Source organism: Syngnathus scovelli, chromosome 5, assembly GCF_024217435.2.
Source record: "Syngnathus scovelli strain Florida chromosome 5, RoL_Ssco_1.2, whole genome shotgun sequence".
NCBI classification, from domain to species: domain Eukaryota; kingdom Metazoa; phylum Chordata; class Actinopteri; order Syngnathiformes; family Syngnathidae; genus Syngnathus; species Syngnathus scovelli.
In genome coordinates, this window is record NC_090851.1 from 21,382,699 (window position 1) to 21,406,657 (window position 23,959).

The window sequence follows — 23,959 nt, forward strand, 5'->3', positions numbered from 1 at the left end:
GATCTCCTTCCACCGCTAGCCATCTTTTCAATGAATAGCAGTTTTTCCAGTTGTAGGGTCGAGCTGTCTCCTTTCGAAGCCTTTCCGTGCGCACTCGGAACAGGGTCGATTCAGCTCTTAGTTACTCAGCGGCGCCCTTTGCGTCGCCTCTACTCAGAACACCAATATGAGAACTTTTGCCTCGCTTATTGATGCTCTCAACGGCGGGATGCACTTCTTTTTCTTTTTCTTTTTTCCCCACCAGATTTTCTACTGACAGGAAATTCTAACAAGGGTACATTCAATTGCAAATTCTAATTCAAACGTTATTGTAGCGAACAGGAAATGACGACTAATCATCAGCCCGAAGCCACTCAGCCTTTCAATTCTTGGGAACCTGTAAGTCACAGAAGGTCTCCAAGAGTTAAGAATCATGTACCATACAAGCCTTAGAAGAATTGTCTTGGCCGTTTTTCTTCTGCCTGGAGAGTAAGTACAGTTACTACTCCTGGTCAGCTTTTATTGTAGTCTTCAACAGCAGGAAAAAAAAGAGAAAAGGGCGGAAAGAAGAAAAATCCTTTTGTGAGTTCAGCGGACAAAAATCTGTTATCCTCTGATGCGTCCGGGAACAAAAATCTTTGTAATCCACACAATGTGTCCAGGAACAAAAAATCTTTGTAATCCACACAATGTGTCCGGGAACAAGAAAATTTGTAATCCACACAATGTGTCCGGGAACAAGAACATTTGTAATCCACACAGGTGTCCGGGAACAAGAACATTTGTAATCCACAAACAAAACAAAAAAAAAAAAAAAAAAAAAAATTGTAATCCTCAATGTGTCCGGGAACAACAAAATTTATAATCCACACAAGTGTCCGGGAACAAAAAATCTTTGTAATCCACACAATGTGTCCAGGAACAAAAAAAAAAAAAAAAAAAATTTGTAATCCTCAATGTGTCCGGGAACAAGAAAATGTATAATCCACACAAAGAATCCAGCAACAAAAATCTTGCAAGGGAGAAATGAAGGTTTATTATAAAGTTAAATTGAAAAAGAAAAAGGAAAAGGAAGAGGGGAGACAAGTCTTCTCTTTTTATCTTTCAAAATAAAAAGCCCTTTCTTCAGTCGGTCTCCTAATTGGTTGCCTTCTCCTTGGCCTTGGTTTTGGCATGAAATCTAAAACATTTGCAGGCTCCTCGTCGACTGGTTCATCTTCTGTATTTATACCCAATATCCGTGCCCATGTACCGGCCCCTCTTTCTTTTGCAAGTTCTGCCGCATACTCTGCGTATACTACAAACATTACTTTCAGCACCCCGTACAAGTACAAGCTGTGAAGGATCTCCTCCTTACTCATGCTTAAAGTAATGTGCTGAGGGGTGACGGTCACCGTTTACCATGACACAATACAGTTCTAATCCTCCCGTGCTATCAAGGTTCTTTTCTAGGAAACTCTATTCCTTAAAGAGACTGTACTTATGTCACTCAAGGCCGTTCTGACATTTATTTGTATCAGTGAGCGGAATTAAGACAGTTTCTGGGAAGAAAAAACTGAAAAACTCCACACAGGTTCGTTTTGGAGGTGTGAGCAAAACAAAAAAAATAAATCCTCTATTTTCTTATTTTTATTTTTTTTTCTAAACGTTTAATCACAACCCCCCTCCTACTCGTTGGGCGCCAAAATGTCACATTTTAGGGAAGGCTTTGTGACCGTAATGTATGACGTATTGTTGCGGAGGATGAAGCAGGGTGTGTATGATGCCGCTCAAGCAGAACTGAGAGCGTGTGAAGATTTGGACACACACACTGTTAATCCCGCAATGTCCACACAAACCAACATAATTGGAAGCTTCACCCAACAAGCTCAGCCGAGCACCACGCAACTGGGAGCGACTTATCTGGAAAATACAGGGATGCCCGGAAATGACCTGGAAAGAGAGACACGAGCCTTTAAAACTCTAAAAGGGATGGTACGCGTAAAGTACCAAAAGGAAAGCGTCAAAGAATATTTATTGGCAACCTGGCCAGTAATCAAAGACGGTCCGGGCGGAGAGTTGTCAAAGAAGTTGTGGCTGCAATATATTACAGCCGAGCCCATTGGAAGGGATGAGACAGCCCAGGAAGCCTACCAGAGGTGGGTGGATGATGAAGAAGATGACGAAGATGCACATATAACCAGAGCTAAAGAAGCATTAAAACAGGGTCTCACCTTGCTGAATGTGTGGCATAAGTTGAAGCAAGTGATAAGCCCAAACAGATGCGTGCGAGTATTGAGAGCAGTTACCGAGGACAAGGACACCACAAATGTCAAACGCACCTCTTGGATTAAGGTGCCCCCGGCTTCCCGGTAACGGGTTTGTTTTAGCCGGGTTCGGAGATTCGTCCGTAATCTAACCACCCGAGTTAAATTAACTCCACCGGAATCAATCTAATTTCTGTACGACGCCAATCCCTCTCAAGTCACCCGAAGCTCGAGCCGAGTAACTCAATTCGAGGCAAGACTTCGAAGTGACCGCATCGTAATGATGGCTCCCCGTTAGTGTTTGAGGTTCTTATTTTGTTACGGATATTTTTTAGATGTCTTTGTTAAGACCTCAGGGATTCGTTTGTATAGCGCACCCAAGCACTAGTTTTGCCGAAGTAAATGTTGATATGGGTCCGTTCCACTTGGTCGCTCATGCGGCGAGCTGACCAACTTTTTTATTCGAAAGAGAATCGAATTGATAAAAGTGTGACAATAATAGCATTTAAGAAGAAAATTAAAGCACTTTAGATTATTAATTCTAACTTCCTATACGTAGATCTAGCACTTAACCGTCGGAGTTCTTCACCCCACTTAATTACTTTAAAAAGAATATCGACTTTCTTAAAACGAATAAAAATGTCGTGCTCTATTTAGGCTTGCCCAATAATTAATTTGGAAGGCAAGTCTATTTTTTGATCGTGTCCCATTTAAATTTTGACGCGGCCCGACAAATTTAGGAACTGGGCCGCGCCCGACGGACAATCGAAATACTTTTATCCTCCACCAATTCTAATGATTTATTTTAACCATCGTCGTTATGTTATTTAGAAGAAGTAAATTTTCAACCGAATTCACTTTAAACGAAATCCACTCTTCCCTTAAATATTTACGAAAGTTATTTAATTCTCTAACTCGCTCGGAGTTACTTTTTCCGCGGCCCGTCAAAAAGGGGAAGCGGGCCTGAGCCTTTCAAATAGTTAAATAACTTTCCGTTCTACACAAAACCAATAATCCGATTTGAACACCTCCGTTAATTTATTCAGACGAAACAAACTTTCGAACGGACCGAAATTCACTCGTGGCTCAAATAACTACGGAAGTTATTCAAGTCTCTAACTTGTTCGGAGTTATTTTTTACGCGGCCTGTCAAAAAGGGGAAGCGGGCCTGAGCCTTTCAAATAGTTAAATAACTTTCCGTTCTACACAAAACCAATAATCCGATTTAAACACTTCCGTTAATTTATTTTATTTAAATCGGCCCCAAACCATCGGTTGCATATTCAGTACAAATCCGCGCACAACGAAGTAAGTAATATACAAAACACATTTATTGAAGAAACATGGAATAGAATTACAAATCTCAATTACTCCAGAAACCGAACAATTTCACTCACTGATACCCGTGTTAATAAAATCATTCAATCCCATAACAATTCGACTGCAAAACACAGTTCATGAAAGAGGGAAGAGGTAAATACCAGCTGCGTGCTATTTTTGGTGGAAGCAAAGTCGAGTGATCAATTCGATCTTACTTCTAAAATCCAAATTAGAGAAACAGGCTGGCCTCGAGGGAGCCGGCGGCCCGATGACTATTCCCCCCTCTCGCTAAAATACATAAAAACGGTAAACCCTCACCTATTTCTCCTGTATAGTTGTCCAGTCCAATTTTTGGGAGTAAATCCAAGTTAATTTCAGTCCAGCGATCCTGCGTCTTCCCCTTTTCTTCTCTTCCTGTTCCATGAAAATAACTTTTTAAAGTTACGCTTCAATTAACTCTGAAATAAAAATCCAAACCCTTGACCTACTTCTCTAAACAATTTAGGTCACGCCACTATTCTCATAGTGACGGGTCTCTTGATCGAATTGACAAATAATATTGCTTAAAGCGGTTACAGAATATATATTTTAGCCAAGCAAAGAAATCAAAAATTAAAAATCACATTTGTGCTTCTCCAAACAATTTATGTCACACCACTATTCTCATAGTGACGGGTCTCTTGATCGAATTGACAAATAATATTGCTTAAAGCGGTTACAGAATACATCTTTAGCCAAGCAAAGAAATCAAAAATAAAAATCACATTTGTGCTTCTCCAAACAATTTATGTCACGCCACTATTCTCATAGTGACGGGTCTCTTGATCGAATTGACAAATAATATTGCTTAAAGCGGTTACAGAATACATTTTTAGCCAAGCAAAGAAATCAAAAAATAAAAATCACATTTGTGCTTCTCCAAACAATTTATGTCACGCCACTATTCTCATAGTGACGGGTCTCTTGATCGAATTGACGAATAATATTGCTTAAAGCGGTTACAGAATACATTTTTAGCCAAGCAAAGAAATCAAAAAATAAAAATCACATTAGTGCTTCCATGCGTGACTCACACTCTGACACCGTGTTCCTCTTTTATTTCTATTTTAACTGGCTTAGCTTATTCTGGCCCCTCTTTTGGTCTCACGTTTTGGCCTGGCGCCATCTTTTGGACAAATTTGTAATTTCAACTCTGCCAATTTATTCCTGTGAACAATCCATATTCTACCATTTGCACCATCCCCCCCATGTTACATGACACCTGGAGGTGTTGTCTGAGATGAGGACGCTAAGATACTTGAAGGTGTGGACCCTTGCCATTGATGTGTAGGGGGCCTATGTCAATGTTATGCTTCCTCCAAGTGTACTCCCTGTAAACATTTTACCTCCATCCTTGCACTACCGACCTTCTGCATACATCCACTCCACCTTCTGTCGCACATCATCCATTCATCATCCTGCCAATTTGTCATTTTGTACGGAATTACGTGAACTTTTGGCTGTGACATAAACTGTTAGCTGGGACGTGAACTTGTGATCATGCTGCATTTAGCAATTTCATGACTACTCAATTCGTTAATGTTTCCTGACTATGCTTTGTCTATTTTTCATGCAAAGGTTTTACTCACCACATACGTACCATGGATTTGTTTATTCTTTTCACATTCCACGCACTTGCTCTCTTCATATTCTCAGTTAATCATGCTTCCTACCACATATTTTCATTGTTAGGCAAAACAATTCCCTCTGTCGAGAACATTTTCCAATAATCCAAGGCTGGTGTTAGGCAACATACAACGTCACATCAAGCATAAGGCAAAACATAAGATATAATCAAACATTCAGCATTCCGATGCCCTTGACAGTGTCCGTGATTCACAAAAACATCAGGCATGTATTGAACAGCTCTGTCCTGGGCTGTCCCCTGGACTCCATTGAGGTTGTGGGTGAGAGGAGGACGTTGATTAAGCTTAAATCCATCATGGACAACACCTCTCACCCCCTCCATGAGATTGTACGGTCCCTGGGCAGCTCCTTTAGCGGCAGACTTTTGCACCCTCGGTGTAGGAAGGAACGGTTCCGCAGGTCCTTCATTCCCTCTTCTGTCAGACTTTACAACTTGCATGCCACCTGATAAAATGAATGTGTTTCGTCTCTGCTAGCAGCGCTTGTGTTTGTCCTTGTCTGTTATTTACCCTTTTTTGTAATTCTGGCACTTGTTTTATTCTTGCACTCGTATTATTCTTGCACTCATATGCGCTGCTGTGACAAGTGAATTTCCCTGCCGTGGGATGAATAAAGTTCTATCATCATCATCATCATTATTATCATCATCATCATCACCCTCACCACCTGAAATGGCTCTTTTATCCTGACACTCAGCGGTGATGTCCAAAGCTCCCATCCAGTTTCCTCCTGGAGAGCAGTCGTCGTTAATGCATTTGTGGGTCTCGTTACTTTGGATGTAACGTGTAGTTTACTCCAGCTGGTCTCTGCGTAGGCCACTTGCGGCAATGTTCGTCCTTTATCAGTCACTTTGAGATTTGTCCAGAGAAGCTGATCACAGGTACCGTCTGCAAGTCCAGGGCGGGAAGGGTCGGTATCACTGACTGTGTAAGCATGGTGTTCATATCCAACTCCTCCCATGGATGCCATACGTTTCGCTTCAGTGACATTCATTGCTCTGGCCTCCAAGTGAACTTGTGTGGAGGAAGGGGAGGGGGGGGGGGGGGGGGTCGAACACACAACATCCCTCCTGTGTGTGAGCTTTCACAGCGAACTTTACATACTGGTACCAAGTCTTGGTTTTGTATGGGTTTCTGGGGTCCCATGACCAATCCTCAAAGTTCTCATCATGTGACCATCTTCTTCCACGGTTGACATTGTCAATCGGTCCATTCAGATGAGCCTAAAATCCATAGCACGCTCCAACCACAACGCAGCAGAGGATCCATCTGGCATATGGAGCCCCGTTGCTACTAGGATGGCAGAGACACCGGGACATCCCCTCGGCTAGCGGAGTGGGGATCAATGGATTCTTCACCAACATTGAGACGCCCCACCCTAAACGATGAGGCCCCTTTGTAGTCAGCCTTCCCCACCACTCCGAATTAGGGGTCCAGCACTCTCTGCAACTTGCAGTGGCTGAGGTGAATCCAGCTGGGCCGTTCAGCAATCTTTACTGCGGTGGGGGTAGTCAGCAAAACTTGGAATGGTCCCTCCCACCGTGGGCTGGCCCAGTTCTTTCTTTTGATGACCTTGATGTAGACCCAGTCTCCTGGCTTGATGGGGTTGTCAACCTGTGAGGATGAAAGGTCAGGCGGCAATAAATTTGCATTTGACACATCTGTCAGTCTGAGCGTTCTGACCATGTAATCTGCCAAGGACTGTTCTTCATCTGCCTTTTGTAAATCTGCAGGGAACACAGGTTATCTATATGGTCTCCCATGGATGATTTCAAAAGGTGTTAGCCCTTCTGAAGTGGGAGTGAACCTCATATAGAGCTTCACTAAGTCTAGGCACTCTGGCCAGGGTCTGCCTGTTGTTTCCATGCATTTTTTCAACCTGCTTTTGATAGTAGAGTTTGATCGTTCAACAAGGCCAGCGCTGGAAGGATGCCAGGCGCAGTGGTTTTTTAACGTTATCCCAAGGTGTACAGCCATGTTCTGTACAACTTGGTTCACAAAGTGTGGACCATTGTCACTGTAAATGGTTTGGGGGATGCCATGAGTCTATATGATGGCTTTGCAGATGACTTTTGCCAGTGTTAAGGCATCTGCACGTTTAGATGGAACTATTTCCACCCATTTGGAAAATGCATCAATCATCACTAAGCAGTATTTGTGAGGTCCACTTTGTGTGAGTTCAATAAAATCCATGTGCATGATTTGAAATGGGTAAGACGGTTTCGGAAATGAGCCTCTCTTAGGTCTCATGTTTCCTTGTGGATTATGTTTCATACAAACAGGACATGCTTTACAATTTTAGCATCTAAACCAAAAGGTAGTGAATTGTTGATGTATGATGGACCTCATCCCTTCTGTCGACACATGGCAAGGCCCATGTGTCGCAATTGCTTCTGCCTTAAAAAGTGATTTTGGTAAAACAGGTTTGTCATTGATGTGGTGGATATTATCTGTATCCACTATTGCACATTTTGTCATCCACATTCGTTGTTCCACCATTGGAGCATTGTCCTGCATATCTGTCAGTATAGTTCTATCTATGAGTTGCGTGTCCTCTGAATCTATTAAAAAAAATCATGGCCATGTTTCCCTGCTGCTGCTTCTTTAGCAATTTTGTCTGCTAATCTGTTTCCATTTGAGACTTCATTTGTGCCTGTGGTGTGAGCAGCACATTTACACACAGCTAGTTTAGCAGGTAAATGGATGGCCTGCAACAAGTGTTTTAACAAGGAGGCATGGGTAACCAGCTTACCGGTTGATGTTGTCATCCCTCTGCGCTCCCATTGTTTTGCAAAATAGAACAGAGTAGAAAACGCATACTGACTGTCTGTGTATACAGTGACTTCCTTATTTGCCGCTAATTGACAAGCTCTTGTTAGCGCAATTAGCTCAGCAGCCTGCGCTGACCTGTTGTATGGAAGCTTCTCTGCTTCAACAATCTGGTTTGGCAATTTCACAATTGCATAACCACTTTGATTGTTTCCTTTAGGATCCTTTGAACATGATCCATCCACAAACCACTTTTCCCCTTTGTCAAGTGGTGTGTCACTTAAATCTTGTCTGGGCAGCTGTAGATGTTCTGTAGCATCCAAACAGTTATGTGGGGTTCCATCCCCTGGCAACGGAATCAACGTTGCTGGGTTAAGGACTGTGCACATCTTTATCACAATATGCGGTTGTGACAGAAGTGTAACAGTGTAGGACAGGTGTCTGGCGGGTGACAAAAAGTTCATTTTGCTTTGCAGTAGCAACACATCTACAGCATGTGGAACTAGCAGTTCCATTTTGTGGAAGAGGACCACATCCGCGGATAGTGTCATTGCAAGCGCTGCCGCGCATACTGCTTGGACACAGTCTGGTAAGGATTGAGCCACTGGATCCAATTTTTTTGAATAAAATGCAATTGGTCTTAGCTTCCTGCCATGACTCTGCAGCAACACTGAGGTCATAAAACCATTCCTGTAGTCTGCTGTTTGCACAAATGTTTTATTGTAGTCTGGCAAGATAAGGGTTGTAGTTTCCATCAGAGCCTGTTTCAGCACTACAAAAGCATCATCCGCGACAGGTGTCCATATTATTTTTTCTGTCATTGCCATGGAGACTCCATGCACAATATTCAGCAGCGGTTGCGTCTTTTCCGCATAATGTGGGATCCATGCTCTGCAGTAATTGCAGAGCCCCAAAAATGACATCATTTGTTTTTTTGTTTCAGGTTTCGATGCATCTGCAATGATTTGCTTTCTGGTTTTCTGTATCTGTCTTCCAGCAGCTGACAACGTGTGACCTAAATAGTTCACTTCCTGTCTGACCCATTGTAGTTTGTTTTTACTTACTTTATTCCCTGTTTTGCAGTGATAGTGTAACAAAGCTAAGGTGTCTTCCTTGCAACCAGCTTCAGTTTCAGAGGCTATCAGGAAATCATCCACATAAACTAGAAGTTGGTTTTTGTTTGACATTTGAAAATCAGCCAAACAGGCCATGATAGCTTGAATGAAAATAGTTGGACTATCAGCAAATCCCTGTGGCAATCTGGTGTACGTATAACTTTGTTCTTTAAAGGTAAACGCAAACCAAAACTGTGAGTCTGGGTGGATTGGCACTGAGAAAAATGCATTGCTAAGATCAATTACTGTGAAAAACTTCTGGTTAGGCTTCAAAGTGTTTAGAAGTGTGTGTGGGTCAGGCACATTAGGTGCTCTTGTCTGCACTGCTTCATTTACTGCTCGTAAATCTTGTATCATTCGCCAATCAATTTTATTGGCCTTTTGGACTGGAAAAATAGTAGTGTTGCAAGGAGAATCCGAACACTTCCTAATGATTCTTCCTGTCAAAAGATCATTTATAAAAGGGGCAATCACATTTATTGCCTCATGTTTTAAAGGCTATTGCTTAACTCTTGGACGCCACTCTGATCTTGGTTTGATCTGTACTGGGGGAATGGACATTAAAAGTCCTACATCAGATGGGCCCTTTGTCCAGAGTTTTTCAGGAAGCTCAGCCAATTCCCTCTCCTCCATCTCAGTCAAACAAACATTAACTAGTCAGTGGAGCACATAAGTGCATGCCCTTCCAAAAGCCACTTCATACACTGTTTGCTTCCACATATCACAACTGGTACTGTGGCTCCACCCATCACCTTTATCCTCATAATCAGTGACAGATCCGTTAAGTTTAATTCGGCAACCCACATCTGCCCATGTTATACTGTGAGGTTTAAACAATGAAATGTGGGGTATAGCCGACAACTTGTATTTGTCTTTCTGAGGAGCGGGCAGGAGCAGAGCAGCAGCTGCAAATGACCTGCGATCAGTGTACAGAGCAGTGATTGTCAAGGTTACGTCTGTGTCACTGAGAAAACTTTCAATATATTCATCTTGTGGATCAGTGAGAATGTTCATGGTGACATGTAATTGGTTACAAGTCATTTCTGATTCAGGTCGGGACAATTGTTTTCGAGCTTCACTCAGTAAACTGCTTGGTAGCTTGGGATTCCGTTCAGGAGAGATGTCATAGGAACAACAAATCTGTTCACTTGCTTGTGCCGAATATGAGTCTACATCTCTCACTCTACATGCTCGCATGCCATCCTTTACTGGAATTATTCCAATTCCCAACTGAGTCATCAGATCTCGTCCCAGCAGGTTTATGGGACATTTTGGGGATAGGACAATCGAAACTGAAGCTATGACTCCCGTTTCATCATCTCTCACTTCAACTGGATTGGAGATACTCTCCTTGTGTACCTGCCCATCAGCAGATTTCACCCAAATTGTATTTTGAGAGGCCTTTAGATTAGGGACTTTAGTTTTCATTACGGTTTTACAAGCCCCGGTATCACACAAAAACTCTACATCACTTCCTCCAACGTTTAAAGTAACATGTGTTTTTTCTTTTAATGCACTCAGAATGTCACAGGCTGTATGGACATCTACTATTTCTTCCTCTGTAGGAGCACAAGAGGTCAAAGGGGAGGAATCTAGTCATGCTGACAATTTGGTTTTTCCTCTGCCTCTTCCTCCACCCTTTGATTGGTTTTGTTTTTTTCTAAAACTTTCTTTTGACCAGTGTCCACATTTCCCACAGTTCCAACAGTTGTCAGAATCTGATGGGGGTTTTGAATTGTATGGCGGCCTTCGACCCTGTTGGCCTCTACCTCTTCCTCTGCCCCGTTGGGACCCTTGGAAGAAGACTGTTGTATATTCATCTTGTTCATCATCATCATCATTTTCTAGATGAAATACATCAGAACTTTTGCCTCTTTTGATCACTTTTTCAGCATGTCTGGCCCATTGCATAGTTGTCGTCACACTTGCAATATCCGCTTCCACCAAATGTTTCCTCACCCAGTTGCCTATTTCAGGGCGGAAATTAGTGAGGAGTGCATTTTTAAGCTGTTATTGGTAAGCACTCTCAGCTGCATCATTGAATGGGATGCTACTATGCACCCTGAATTATTTTTCAAATCTCAAGCGAAAATCATCAGTTTCTTCCCCAGGCTTCTGTTTTATTCCTGCTTAATGACCATAATTCACTCGTCTTTGAAATATAGTTCGCACTCTTTGCACAAGATCATTCCGTTGTGCTGCATAATCCCTTCCCAATTGATTTCCGTCAACGGGATAGGGGAAAGACCCTTGGTTATTTCTACCTGTATAATTTTCTCTAACCTTGGCCCAGTCTTTTCCCAAGGAAGACATTGCAGCTTCTCCTGCCTCATGCCCATTCAGTCTATAGGAATGTATGATGCCAGCCATGTCTTCTGCCCATTTATCTGGGTCTTCTGCAACAGGTGTAACCCCTTCAACTGCTTTTCTTGACTCTTCCAAAGTCCATGGCCGAAAAACATATGTATGTGGAGGGTAGCCTTCCCCTACAATAGGGTTTGGCACCTGTATCATTGGGCACACATCAACATTGTCTAAATTTTGGGAAAATTTAGCAGCATTGGTCATACTTCTTGTTCGCACAGGAGTTCTAATAATGTGACCCTGACCTTTTTTGCTGTTATATGGGGGAGGGTGCAGGTCTGTTAAACTTGGATACAAGTTTTGCATAGGAGCAGAAAGCTCCTCTTGCCCCTCTGCTTGAGCTGCGCCTTCAGCTGCGGCTTGAGCTGCGGCCGGGACAGTGCGCCTGCGCACTGTGGCCTCATTGTCTTCCGGCCTGACAAACATACTCGCAGCCTCATCACTTTTTACCTTTATAGTTTTGGTCTTTTGAATTTGTTCTCTTCTCTCTTGTGAAGCTTTCAACCACATTCTAGCGCAATTCAGTTCTCTCTCTTCTTTCCTTTCTCAGTCCCTTTGTCTTCCTAGCCACACTCTCCTCCAAAACATCAACCACTATCTTCCACACTTCAACTTTCAACTTCCCTTCTACTCCATACTTTTTCTTCCACTTCGGCATGTATCGCATACAATTAAGAAATTTACTCGCCATGTACTTCTCATCTCCTTCAAGAGCTAGAGATTTACCGTTTTTATTTCCCAGCTTAACTTGGTATTTTAGGTTTATACAAATTTTTTTCACAATTTTTCTTTCTTTGAGGATCCTCAATGCAGGTTTAAATTGACCTTTCAACAAATTCTCTTTGTAGTCAATTTATCCTACCAGCCACACTCTCAACCACACAAGTTTATTATCCCTGCCTACGCGAAGTCCTCTTTAAAAAAAAAGAAAAAAAGAGCTGCTTCATCCGGAAAGGGGACTCTAAAAACAACCAGTCCTGTTACCCAGCCCTGCCAACGCAAAGTAGTACTCTTTACAACAGTGGTTGTCAAATGAGGGTACACGGAGGTACTCTAGGGGGTACGTGAGATTTTACAAAAATATATAAACAGTTTGAGAACCACTGCTCCAGAAGAGCCACCTCATCCGGATGGGGACTCTACAACATCCCCTCCTTCCACAAGACTTAAGATCTTCTGTCCTGCCTATTTAGTTGTACTTTTTTCTTGTGCACTTTTACTTTTACTTGTACGCGTTTCACAACAGCACAATCACACAACTTTAGGGCTTTTACTTACTTGTCACCTGGTTCGTTGCACTGCCGGATCCCGTCAATCCACTTCTGTCAGACGAAGGCAGACCTAAGATGCTGGCCCAGTGAAGAATTTCCTTTGCAGGTCTTTCTTTACCAGATCCGGCTAATGGACGCTGGCCTGTCGACGGTGTACAGCGTGTCTTCCTCCGTATGCCAGATGGCGGGTATGAGAGAATCCGGGTCACGGCACCAAAAATATTAGAGTGGTGCTCACTCTAACTTATTTTGCAAGAACCACACGGGAGACAGTATGCCCTTTAAACACTTTCAAGTGGAGAATTTGCTCGTTACTGTAGGTACAACAATGTTCGAACAAAGTCTGCCTTTGGTCTCTTGCAAGAGCATATTTATTGAGAACAGGTAGGGTGGGGGTGACATTAGACATGTTTGGTGGTCACCTCAGCAACTGGTTAATCAGTGTGGAGTGTCCCAGCTCATTGTTTTACAAGGTCGTGGAAACAGAAACTAGTGGAGCATGTTAGATGACTAACTAAGCAAGAATGTTTCCACACCATTTGGAAAGTTTCAACAACTGAATGGTTAAACTTTTCAGAGTCAAGGAAAGGTAAAAGGTTTAAACAAAGTTAATAATTCTAGTCTACATTCCAACATAATCATACCATCAAGATAATCAAGATAATCTGTAAACCCTAACAAACACGACAGAGACAAACACAACGATCTGACGGAGTGGCACGCCAACAGGGCTTACAAACTTACAAAAGCAAAAAAAATGTTTAAAGGCATATGGAATGTTCTAAATAGCATTGTGAAATGTATCCAAAACTATCCAAAGTACTTCACTGAAAATGACAAGACTATAAATAAGATGAAGGATGTAGTGAATGGTTATAACAAATTCTTTGTTAATGTTGGACCAGATTTAGCAGCAAAAATAAGGGTTCCTGAGAACTCACATGGTAGGTACTTTGAAGATATGAGGAACAGAAACCCAAATAAAAAAATTCTATGTGCACTCAAGGAGTAAGACATTTTGGAGATATCAAAGAAATTTAAAAACAAATCCTCTACAGACTGGAATGATCGACGTGACAGTACAAACAGTCATGGAAGGGTTAGGGTCAATATTAGGTCCGACACTATTCTTATTGTATATCAATGACATCTGTAAAGTTTCACAAATTCTGAGATTTGTTCGATTTGCAGATGATACCAATATTTTTTGCTCAGGTGAGAATTTGCAGCAGACTTTGGAGACAATCACAGCTGAAATAAACAAACTGAAATGATGGTTCGACAAAAATAAATGATCATTCAATCCAAGCAAAACAAAGATTATGTTAATTGGATGACACAAAACAGAATGCCATGTAAAATTGTTAATTAATACTAGTAAAATAGAAAGGGTACAGGAAGTTATATTTCTTGGTGTGATTTTAGATAATAAAGTCTGCTGGAAACCTCATGTAGAATACACACGACCAAAACTAGCTAAGTGTTTGGGAATTCTGTATAAAACAAACATTCTGCATTCTAAGTCATTACACACCCTTTATTATTCGTTATTTCTGCCATATCTGACGTACTGTGTTGAAGTTTGGGGAAACACCTATAAAACCAAACTACAGCCGATATGCACAATACAGAAAAGAGAAATAAGGACAATACACAAAACAGGATATACAGAGATCACACAAACACACTATTCATAAAATCGCATTTGCTAATATTTATGGACCTGGTCAAATTCAGAAAAAAAGTAGGGGAGGCGAGTTCGTGGCTGCAGCAACTCTGTTTAGCTAATGAATGTAGTGTGGTGCAAGGCGACAGTGACCCCGGCAGTCAGGTTTCAGTTTCTGTCCTGTTCCTCCTCAGCCGGTTGGCTTCTCCACTGTTGGCTGACACTTCTTCGGCTGTGGTTAGGGAGATATCTCAAAGTGTGCTGAGTGTTGTTTTCCTGTGAAACAATGCAACTAGAGTTTCTCGCACGAATAGGCGGGTCCAAACTGGCCTTCTTCGAATTGTACAGAGGCGGCAAGTCAGCCAGATAGCGGGTTGGCATGGAGGAAAATGAGGTGGAGATTATACATTCGGTGGTGAGCTTTACGTCTGCAGTGTGGAAAAATGTTGGGTTCTACAAACGAGATGAAGAGCTGGATAAGACAACAGCCATATGTAAACTCTGCCGTGCAGCTATAAGATACACAGGCAGCACAACAAATTTGTCTACACAAACTGTATAAACTTAATGCACTTTTAAAAGCTTAACTTGAAAACATGTCTTTGTGTAGGCCCTAAATTGCTCTACAACATGCACTTAAGAGAAATCTTAATTTTTGTTAAAGGTTATACTTATACTCTAAAGTTCCAGAGACCTGCAATTAATCACTCTCTATGTTGTACTTCCTGTGTTTCAAAATAAAAAAGCACAGCCAGCTTTAATGCTTCAAGTGCCAAAACTTGAACTATGTATTCCATGGTGTATTTTTTTTCTGCATTGCACCGTATCATATCGCACTGGATCGCATAGTTTTAAAATTAAATCATACTGTATCGCACCGTATCGCAGGAGACGGGAGAACTGTATCGCATCTTTTCATTGGCAATTCCATGAATCATGAATGCATCGAATCGTTGGCAGTGTATCAAGATGTGTATCGTATCGCTTTGATGGTGAAGATTCCCATCCCTACAACATACAATAATAATATTGAGTAAATGTGGGGTAACATTTGTGCAACTACTTCAAAAGATATTAAGTAAATGTGGGATAACGTACGTATGTGCAACTACTTAAACAAATATTGAGTAAATATGGGCTAACTTACACTAATCCCTCACTGCATCGGTTCATTTATCGCGGCTTCAGTACATCGTGGATTCCCCCCCACCAAAAAAAATCTAAAAATATTTTCTAAATTAAGGAATTATGGTGTTGGATTTTGTCCACAATTTAGGGAGCGCGTTATCTGCGCCTCACGGCAAAAGCCTTTGTCAATCACCTGTGTTCCAATTTACTCACTGCGTGCTCGTTTGATTTCTTCAGATTTAGGAAAATGCAAAGACACTGAAGCAGAAATTAGACTTAGACAGATTGGTTGAGTTCAATCACAATTATTGTTCAAAAAGCTCTGTTTTCAGGAAAGTACAATACAGCGCTGGGCCCTTCAAGAGCGGAAAGTCTCCATTCAGAAAAGGCAAAGTCCAAGGTTGTTAGATCAGTTTTATATTCAGTAGCACATTGTGGGCTGGGATTGATGGGCGATGAGTCTTCGGGGTGGGGCAAGTTCGAAGGAGAGTCTGCTTCCATGGGAGTGGTGCTGGTTATGGGCAATTCGGTGTGTTGGTGGGGGGCTGTTGGTGTGTGTGTGTGTGTGTGTGTGTGTGTGTGTGTGGAGGGGGCTGTTGTCTTCCATCCCGTCTCTCGGCCTTGGCGATCATCTTTGGCCGAGTTCTCGGGTGGCTCCTTCTGGCACCCACTGGTTTTATCTCCACGTGACCTTCCTGTGAACATTCTTCTCCAATCTTGGACATACACTGTCGTACCGCATTCAACCGTATCTTTTCTTTGTTAGACAAACTATTTCCCTCTGTGCAGAGCGTTCAGTAGTAATCAAAAACTGGCGTCTAGCATTAGTCAAAACATAAGATACAATCAAGTACTGAACGGTCAAGACAACTCTGGCCGTGTCCATGATTCAGAGAAAAAACATCAGGCATGCATTCCACAGTTCCTTAAGGGTCATTAAGCTATTTAGGCAATATATCAAAAGTCATTTGTTATTTCAAAGTCCTCAGAAATATATATATATCAGATCATAAAGTTATAAAAACCTTTCTCATCACCACTTATCAAAAATGTCTAGTTATGTCTTCTTTATTGATTTGGTGTGTACGTATAATTATATGCTTCAAATGTTTCTTTTATTTATTTAATATGTGAATATACTTGTCTGCTTATGTACTTTATTCAATGAGGTTTGAGCATATCTGTTTTTGTAGCGAGGCAGGACTTTTTGTATTTCGACCTCATTCCTTCAATGGCACGAAAGTTGCCCGCACGCCAGCAGAAGGCAGCGAGTGCCCACATAATTGCAGTACGTACACTTGTACCTTATTATAAAAAGTTGTTATAATAAGAGTTCTAAAAACATATTTACAGTATTGTACCTTGTTATAAAAAAATGGTATACTAATAGAAAAGTTATAAAAACATATTTACAGTATGTACACTCATGTTGAGGATGAGAGGGTGACTACTTCGCGGATTTCCACCTATCGCGGGTGGGCTTGGAACCAATTATCCACGATAAAAGAGGGATTACTGTATGTCAGGGTTTTCCAGGTTATCTTTATCGTATGATTATGTTGGAATGCAACCTGTAATAAATAACCTAGCTAGATTAGTTTTATCTAGCATTTTTTGCCCGCATACAGACAATTGGTAAAGGCATCCAGGCCGGTTCGGAGGCAGGTTCGAGTGTGGCCTGAGGGTGCCTCCGATGCACTTCGTGACTGCTTCGACACCACTGACTGGGACTTATTTAAGCAGGCAGCCACCTACAACGATTGGACGGACATAGAGGAGTATACTGACTCTGTTACCTCTTACATCACAAAGTGCATCGATGATGTGACTTGCTCAAAATCCGTCGTCACTCGCGCGAACTGGAAGCCGTGGCTGACGGGGGCTGTCCTCAGACTGTTGAGGGCCAGGGACAAGGCTTTCAGAGCGGGGGATGAGGCTGGCTTGAGGACAGCGAGGGCCGACCTGTCCCGAGGCATCAAAGAAGCGAAGAAGGCATTCTCGTGCAAGGTCTCCGCCCACTTCAAGGACAGCAAGGACGCACGTAGCCTTTGGCGGGGCATTCAGACCATCACGGACTACAAGCCCGCGCCGAGGAGCTGTGAGGGCGACGTCCGTCTGCTGAACGATCTGAACCGCTTCTTTGCTCGCTTCGACGCCCAGAACAGCACTTGCCCACTGAAGTCCACTCCCCCCCCGCACGAGCAGCCCCTGCGCCTCTCTGCCGACGGTGTGAGGAGGGCGCTTGCCGCTATTGACACCCGTAAGGCGGCGGGCCCTGACAACATCCCGGGTCGAGCGCTGAAGGACTGTGCTGGGGAGCTGTCGGGTGTCTTCACGGACATCTTTAACGTTTCCCTGCAGCAGGCCATCGTCCCCTCGTGTTTCAAGGCTGCCACCATCGTTCCTGTGCCAAAGAAACCTGCACCGTCCTGCTTCAATGACTACCGCCCTGTGGCACTGACGCCCATCATCATGAAGTGCTTTGAGCGGCTGGTCATGGAGCACATCAAGTCCGTTCTCCCCCCCACCATTGACCCTTTCCAGTTTGCGTACCGTGCCAAGCGGTCCTCTGAGGACGCCATCTGCTCTGCCCTCCACTCGGCCCTCACCCACCTGGAGAGAAAGAACTCATATGTGAGGTTGCTGTTTGTGGACTTCAGCTCTGCCTTCAACACCATTGTGCCGCAGCGACTCATCTGCAAACTCGACGAGCTGGGCCTCAGTACCTCCCTCTGCAACTGGATACTGGACTTCCTCTGTCAGAGGCCTCAGGTGGTGCGTGTTGGCGACAAAATCTCCGCCAGCATCACGCTGAGCACGGGAGCCCCCCAGGGCTGCGTGCTCAGTCCATTGCTCTTCACCCTGCTGACGCATGACTGCACTGCGACCTACAGCGACAACCGCATAGTGAAGTTTGCTGACGACACGACTCTGGTGGGTCTCATCACGAAGGGCGACGAGACTCGGTACAGGTCGGAAGTTGACCTTCTGACCACGTGGTGCAGGGACAACAACCTCCTGCTGAACGTCGATAAGACCAAGGAAATGATTGTTGACTTCCGGAAGGGTCACACAACACACCTGCCGCTGATCATCGACGGTGCTGTGGTGGAGAGGGTGAGCTGCACCAAGTTCCTGGGGGTGCACATCAGTGCGGACCTCTCCTGGTCCGAAAACACCTCGTCACTGGCAAAGAAAGCTCAGCGCCGCTTGTACTTCCTGCGGAAGCTCAGGCGTGCAAGTGCTCCTCAGGCAGTCCTGTCTACATTTTACCGTGGCACCATTGAGAGCGTCCTCACCAGTTGCATCGCTGTCTGGGGTGGTAACTGCACTGAACAGAACTTGAAGGCCCTGCAGCGCATAGTGAATACGGCTGGTAAGATTATTGGTGCTTCGCTACCCTCCCTGAAGGACATTTACACCTCCCATGTCGCCCGCAAGGCAACCTCGATTGCCAGAGATGTGAGTCACCCGGCTCACTCTTTGTTTGACCTTCTGCCCTCTGGGAAGAGGTACAGGAGCCTGCGCTCCCGCACCACCAGACTCGCAAACAGCTTCTTTCTCCAGGCTGTTAGGGCCCTGAACTCGCTACCCCCTTCTGCGTAGCGTGCGGCACTGTTGCGCTACTTTCGGGAATGTCTGCTGTACGCGCACTTGCTCTTTTTTTTTTTTTCTGCTCCTCCTATTTATTTATTTATTTATTTATTTATTTATTTATTGTTGTTTATTATTGTTGTTGTTGTGTTATTTATTCATTATTTATTCAGCACGCTTTTGTTATACTTGTTTACTTGTTTGTCTGTTGTGAGCCATGTCTTGTCACCGTGGGATAGGGGGGAACGAAATTTCGGTTTCTTTGTGCGTCTTTGGCATGTGGAGAAATTGACAATAAAGCTGACTTTGACTTTGACTTTGACTTTTGACTTTATGCTTATGTTGGAATGCAACCTGTGATAAATAACCTAGCTTGTCCCATCCTACACAAAGTCGTAAAACACCCCTTGCTAAGTTTTGACTAGAGGTCAAGGGTTTTCTCTATTCAGTCCACTCTTACCCCCACTCTGTTTTTCTTAATAAATATGCTCTTGCAGGAGGGAGAGTCAGACCTCCATTCGATCATCGCTGTACGCACAGCCTATATTCAGTATGTGAGGTTACATCGCTGTGAGTCTGACGTGGTGCGCTGCAGTACAGGTGTCCCCCAGGGTACGGTGCTCTCGCCTTTCCTTTTCACCCTGTTCACTTCAGACTTTACCCATGACACCGCTCACTGCCACATCCAGAAGTTCTCCAATGACACAGCCATTGTTGGATTTGTCTCGGAGGGGAACGACCTCGAATATAGGACGGTCATCAAGGACTTTGTCAGCTGATGTGAGCTCAACCAGCCTCAGCTGAACACCAGCATGACAAAGGAGATGATTGTGAGTTTCGGGAGGACAGCACCCCACTTCAATCCGGTGAACATCCAGGGTACAGACATTGAGGTAGTGGAGAACCACAAATTCATGGGTGTTCCCCTTGACAACAAACTGGACTGGACTAATCACACCCACGCCCTGTACAAGAAGGGGCAGAGTCCCCTCCACCTGCTGAGGAGACTGAGGTCCTTCGGTGTGTGCAGGGCTCTCCTCAGGACCTTCTATGACTCTGTGGTGACCTCAGCCATCCTCTACGCTGTGGTTTGCTGGGATGGGGGCAGTACTGACCGGGACAGGGGGAGACTGAATAAGATGGTCAGACAAGCGAGCTCTGTCCTGGGCTGTCCCCTAGACTCCGTTGAGGTTGTGGGTGAGAGGAGGATGTTGATTAAGCTTAAATCCATCATGGACAACACCTCTCAACAGTTCAACAGTCCGGGGTCTTCCCTGTCGTATTTTACGCTTCTTAATGCACCGCACATTTTCAGTGGGAGACAGGTCTGGACTGCAAGCAGGCCAGGGGAGAACCTGGACTCTTTTAATTAGAAGCCACGCTGTTGTAACACGTGCAGAATGTGGCTTGGCATTATCTTGCTGAAATAAGCAGCAGCGTCCATGGAAAAGACGTCGCTTGGATGACAGCATATGTTGCTCCAAAATCTGTATGTACTTTTCAGCATTTATGTTGCCTTCACAGAAATGTGTCACCCATGTGTCAATCGTGCAGATCAGCAGTCTTCCCCATACTTGTGATTTAGTTTACTGAACCAAACTGAGTGTTTTTCAAGGCTCAGGAAGCCCTTGCAGGTGTTTCGAGTTAATTAGATGACTCAAGTTGTCAATCGTGCACTTATCTGATGTAAGTGACCGGCTCTCCGTTTAAAGGGTAAAATTCTGTACTTTAGCCCCTCTGCAGTAACGCAGTCTGTAGGGGAGACGAGAATTGATTTAAGCCGGTACGAAAAGAAGATTCGTTCCGAGTCTAACCGCTGTTCAGGTAACTAATCTATTGTTAGATTAATTCCGTCATTTCCGGACGCCAGTCCCGCTGAAATCAAAGAAACCCGAGGGTTGAGTAACTACTTTGTCGAGACCCAGGATCTCCTCGATCACGGCTGTTTCAGCGGCTCTTCTTTCCTATTAAGATTGTTGCTTTTCTTATCTGCTCGGAATAGTTTAGCCGTCTTTATTAAGACCGCAGGAACTCGTTTATTTTCACTAGCGTACACTCACACTAGCTGAGCTTAAGTTAACGGTTTCGAACCAGATTCTGACACTCCCTGATGTCAAGGATTAAAGTTGTCTTCATTTAAAAAAGAACTGAACCGTTTAAAGTCTGACTATGATAGAGAAACAAAAGACATTTAAAGCATAAAAGATCAAAATAATAATTAATCAAACTTAAATGATTATAAAGTAGAAATTTAATGAATAAGCAAGAAAGAGAATTACAATCTTCAATCAAACAACTAACAATAATTTCCACTCACCATTCTCAATAGAGCAAAAATGATTCAGCCTCGAAGTTCTCTCGATTGAAAACTCAAAAATATAGTCAAAAAGGGTAAGAGGCTAGAGGTCTAAAATGCTGTTTGGTGGAAAAGTCGAGTGATCAGTTCTCCTCGTTCCAGAATCCGAATTCTGTTTAAAAGAACAGGCTGGCCCAAATAATGGAGATGACAACGCCCTAAAAATGGCTCCTCTCTCCTGCACCGAGGTCTGCATCTCCTAGCCTGTCTTTGAGCTTAAAATTTGACTACGTCCAATTTGAAGAAAGTATAAATTCATCTTAACGGACCTTGGATTAATCTCAGAAAGAATTAAATCTATCTTTGTCTAATCGGCGTTCTCGACCCACGGCATTAGCCCCAGGGGCCATACCCCTGACGGGGAAAGCCCACCGGGTGAGAGAGAGCGATGCTCTTTGTCTGAACGAACCTTTTATACCAGTCCAGTTCGTGAGTACTATGCCTGCTTGGTCACGTACCCTTTTTTTTCCATGACGTCATACATTGGCCTCAGATGACCCAAATGCTTCCAGAATAGACTGCACCTGCATCTCGGCCGGTCTCAAGTGTGGGATTGCAGTCTTCCACCCACGGTATCACTGTCAATCCCTTGTCCTTACTCAACTCTTAATACATTCATGTGTAAATGAAACATCAGTGCTATGATGCTGCTCAAGTTGCTACTAACTATACAATATTGTAAAGGAGAATAAAAAGTATATTGCAGCTTACTCTAACTGTGATTAACATGTCGCATTCTCATTAGCTAACGATGAGCATGGGCTTCCCTAGTTAGCAAATTAAAATATTCAAGCAGTTTCAAAGTATATTATAGCAAAACAAAATAATATAACATACTCCAAAATTGTGTGTTGCTGTGCTTCATAACAAGTTTTCATCTAATCGATGACTTTTTAAACTATTAATTTACTATGTTAGGTCAATCTGACTTTGGCACCATCTTCTGGTGAAATTTGGAACGGGAATGGAGGTTTACTGGTTCAACCAACAAATTCCCCTTTGCCAATTTAAGAATAGTTAATTTTGAAGAACTAACTTTTAAGTAATCCGTACTCAGGCCCCCTTCTTCAGGTTTTCTATGTCAAGCTTTGAAATTTGGAATTTCATCTGAGCCAATTCATCTGGGCCAAATCCAATACACACTCACGCACCATCTTTTACCATCCTATCCACCGTGTAACTCGACACATGCCATGGGAACTAATGCACCCCCATACCATCACAGATGCTGGCTTTTGAACTTTGCGTTGATAACAGTCCCGATTGTCCGCTTTCTGTTTGGTCCGGAGGACACGACGTCCAGTGTTTCCAAAAACAATTTGAAAAGTGGACTCATCAGACCACAAAACACTTTTCCATTGTGCATCAGTCCATTTTACTCGGGCCCAGAGAACCTGGCGACGTTTCTGGATGTTGTTCATAAACGGCTTTTGCTTTGCATGGTAGAACTGTATTTACTGACAGTGGTTTTTCTGAAGTTTTCCTGAGCCCGTTTGGTGATATCCTTTACACACGCATGTAGGTTTTTAAGGCAGTGTCGTCTGAGGGATCGAAGGTCACGGTCATTCAGTCTTGGTTTCCTGCCGTGGCGCTTACGTGCAGTGGTTTCACCAGATTCTCTGAACCTTTTGATGATATTATGGACCGTAGATGTTGAAATCCCTAAATTCCTTGCAATTTTGCTTTGTGAAATGTTGTTCTTAAACTGTTCAACTATTTTCTCACGCTGTTGTGGACAAAGTGGTGAACCTCGCCCCATCCTTGCTTGTGAATGAATGGTTGGGGAGGCTCCTTTTTTACACGATCATGGTACCTACGTGTTCCCAATTAGCCTAATCACATGTGGGATGTTCCAAATAGGTGTTTGATGAGCTTTTCTCAGCTTTCTCAGTACTTTATGCCACCTTTCCCAACTTCTACTGGACGTGTTGCAGCCATGAAATTCTAAGTTATTATTTGGCAAAAAAACAATTAAGTTTATCAGTTTGAAGATTAAATACGTTGTCTTTGTAGTGTATTCGATTGAATATGGGTTGAAAAGGATTTTCAAATCGTATTTTGTTTTTATTTACATTTTACACAATTTCCCAACCTCAACCGAATCCGGTTTGTATAACACTTAAAGAAAAACAGTCCCATTCAACAACAATCTATGGATAAGAACTACACGGATGATTTGGAGTGAAAGGAGTTCTCTTGAACTAAACAGATAACTTTGTTGGTGCAAGGGAGTTCTGCTCATAACTAGTGAGGGCCTCTGATAGGGATGGCTAAGAAAGGAAGGGAAGTATAAAACCACATTTATGATTGTGAGTTAAAATTCTTTGGAGCTAGACAGATAACTTTGTTGGAGCAAGGGAGTCGTACTCGTAAATTATGAGGGCCTCTGTGAGGGGTGACCAGTGCTCCACCATACAATTATTCCAACAACTGCCCAAAAAGGGAAACCTCACAGACTGTAACAAC

General features: G+C 43.2%; 1 long non-coding RNA gene across 1 annotated transcript; it reads right to left on the reverse strand.

Annotated features, from left to right (window-relative positions):
• Positions 1 to 3,538: 3,538 nt before the first annotated feature.
• LOC137840296 (uncharacterized) lies at positions 3,539 to 13,400 on the reverse strand. The gene is made up of 2 exons (XR_011086833.1): positions 12,757 to 13,400; positions 3,539 to 6,844 (listed from the first exon to the last, which is right to left on the reverse strand). It is a non-coding gene; the product is annotated as an uncharacterized lncRNA (long non-coding RNA).
• Between the last annotated feature and the right edge of the window lie 10,559 nt (positions 13,401 to 23,959).